The 3,156-nt window shown below is 49.2% G+C and overlaps 1 protein-coding gene across 1 annotated transcript in view; it reads right to left on the reverse strand.

The window, feature by feature from the left end:
* Positions 1–3,156, reverse strand: part of DCLK1 (doublecortin-like kinase 1) — a 304,341-nt gene that overhangs the window by 278,919 nt on the left and 22,266 nt on the right. The gene's annotated exons all lie outside the window — the stretch shown is intronic.

Genomic DNA, 3,156 nt, shown 5'->3' on the forward strand with positions numbered 1-3,156 from the left:
TGTGGAGCCAAGCAAACTAAAGCTGTGAACAATCTCAATCTCTTCACCATCCATCCTGGTGCTGCCAATTGGCCCAGTGGTGAGAATCTTTGTTTTACGGATGTTGAGCCTTAATCCATATTGTAGGGTACAGTCCTTGACCCTCTGCAGCAAGCACTTCAGGTCCTCCTCAGTTTCAGCAAGCACGGTTGTGTCATCTGCATAACGCAGACCGTTGATAGATCTTCCACCAATCCTGATGCCACATTTCTCCTCATAGAGCCCAGCCTCCCGGATAATCTGTTCTGCATATAGGCTGAAAAGGTATGGAGATAGGACACATTCCTGGCATACACCCTTCCCAATTTTGAACCATGCAGTGTTTCCTTGCTCTGTTCTGATGACTGCCTCTTGATTCAAGTATAAGTTTCGCATTAGCATGACCAAGTGTTCTGGGATTCCTATTCTTCTCAGAGACAGCCACAGTTTGTTATGGTCCACACAGTCAAATGCCTTTGCATAATCAATGAAGCACAGATAAACATTCCTCTGGTATTCCCTACTTTCAGCCAATATCCATCTAACATTAGCTACAATATTCCTAGTACCACGACCCCTTCTAGACCCAGCCTGGACTTCTGGCAGTTCTCTGCTGGTGTGCTGTTCTAGCCAATTTCAGATAACCTTCAGTAATATTTTGCTTGTCTGCGATATTAATGATAATGTTCAATAATTTCCACAATTGGTTGGATCACCTCTCTTGGAAATGGGAATAAATATGGATCTTCTTCCAGTCATTCATCCAGGTAACTGGCTGGAACCCAAGAGATAACCCTAAAGGATCTGGTGGCCTAGTGGTAAGGAAGTGACTACAATCTCAAGAGCACTCAGTTCAAATCCAGCAGCTGCTCCCGGGAGAAGGATGGCAAACTCCCCCTGTGACCAGGCCTCTGAGAACCAGTGGGAGGGTCAGTTAACAAGAGCAGCAAAGGAGCCCTGGTGTATAGTGCATGTCAAGCTGTTGACCAAAGGATCAGCAGTTCAAATCCACCAGCCACCCCTTGGCAGACAGATGAGCAGTTCCCTCCATTCAGGATTTACAGCCTCAGATAACAGTGCAGAGTGGCCGTGAGCTGGGCTCAACCGGATGGCAAGTGGTCGGGGTTTCCAGACACTCCCCAAGACTCTAAGTTTGATCTTTATTTCCCTAAACAACTTAAGTATGTGCAAGCTTTGAGGAATAGGAAATCAAACCATCATAATTATTTTAGTATTATTAGAATTAATCTACTGAGAATACTGGAATCATAGTGCTTATCCTAAGACACCAGAAGAGCTGATGGCTGGCTTGTGTGTTCTGGTTCGGTTTCGGGGTGTTTATTTTTCCAAGTAATTATCCCTGTGTTTAATAAATCATTCTATTTTCCATTGCTTTTCAAGATAGGAGATTAACTTTTAACAAGGTCCCTCACTTACATTTTGCAGAGGTGACCTTGACCACCGCTGGGGAACTAGAATTCCCACTTTAGATTCACAAGGTCTGTGTTGAAAACCACCAGCAACACAGTCCCAGCCAAACGTCCTGCTGGTGGTGCTGGCCGTTAACCACAGGTCAGCAGAACCCCTAGCTGCCCCTCAGGAGAAAGACAAGTCGTAGGAAACTCAGTGGGCAGTTCTGCTGCTCTCCAGCATCACCTCGAGGACAGCAGGGTCCTGCTGACCAGGATCATGGCCTGTCAGCTGGCTGGGTGCTGGTTCCTCCACAAGACTCCAGTTAACATGCTTCTGCTGACTGAAAGGCTGGTGGTTTGAATCTACCCAGCAGCCCTGTGATGACTTGGTTTCCTACGTCCCAGGCACCAGCCATGGACGCCCATGGGGCTGGGTTCTGACATGAAGGAGGGAGACGGGCTGGAGTGGCGGGCTACAGGCACCTGCTGCTTTGACACTGGGAGGGAGCTGACATCCTCTGGAAGGGCCTGGCAGGGCTAAACAGATGCCCTGGCTCTGATACTGGGGAGCAGTCAGCATTGGGGTCCCCCTCCACTCCACTGGGGCCCCCATGTGCAGTAAAGCTCCACTGTACGTGGGGCCAAATGGATAGTGTAGTGCAGGGTGTGACTTGTGATGCATTTCAATTCTGACATCACTTGCCACGTACCATGGAGTCACCTGTAACCCTATGAACAGCAACCCTGCCCTGTCCTGAGTCAGTCTCACTCAACTCCACCCCCCCACCCCCACCCCCGCCCCATTACCTCAGTTACTCTGTCAATCCATTTCATCTATGGGTCTTCCTCTCCTGCGCTGTCCCTCTCACCCTTCTGAGCATGATGTCCTTCTCCAAGGACTGGTCCCTCCTGGCCAAGTACCCAAAGTACAGAGCCTCAAAATTCCAGCCTCTGAGGAGAAACCTGCTTTCAAACTCTCCAAGACAGACCTGTTTGTTCTCCTGGCAGCCAATGGTATGTTCAAGACTCTTCTGCAGCACCAGAACTCAAAGGCATCAATTCTTCTTCTGTCATCCTTGGTCACTGTCCAGCTCTCTGATGCACAGCAAGTAATTGCAGAGATCATGGCCCATATCAGGTGTGCCTTAGTCTCTAGACTGAGACCACTGCTCTTTAGCACTTTTGAGAAATCCCTGACAGCAGATTTCCCCAGTGAAGTTCGTCATCACTTGACCCAGACGTCACTTAACTTGGTCAAAACCGACCTCACCTCCACATACAGAGCTGACGGCACCGGGAGCCCTTGATTGGAACTCTGTCTGTGGGAGCAGAGCACCAAGCCCTGCTTCCAAGGGACCACTGGGGGACATGGGACTCCAAGTTTCTGTCAGCGGCTGATTCACAGCATTCGCCATCCAGGAATGAAATCATCCCCCTCAAAGCTACCTTTATTTTTCACACCAGATTCTTCCAATTTCCCTCATCCTCCTCTATCAAATTGTACACCACCATGATTAACCTCCTCGCTCCCCCCCCAAAGTTACTCTTGAAACCAGACAGAAAGCTAACCACACCATGCCATACAAACCTGACACAATTATGTAGGCAAAGCTTGCTGCTGTTGTCAGGGGCCTTTGAATCTGCTCCCTGTCTCATAGAGAAAGCATGTCAGGAAGGAAACCCAGCCCTGTCCTGCCCCATCCTGTCCTCACAGCCCCACCCCATC

The sequence above is a fragment of the Elephantulus edwardii genome, unplaced genomic scaffold (assembly GCF_000299155.1).
Source record: "Elephantulus edwardii isolate Elephantulus edwardi_28Jun2011 unplaced genomic scaffold, EleEdw1.0 scaffold00004, whole genome shotgun sequence".
NCBI lineage: Eukaryota > Metazoa > Chordata > Mammalia > Macroscelidea > Macroscelididae > Elephantulus > Elephantulus edwardii.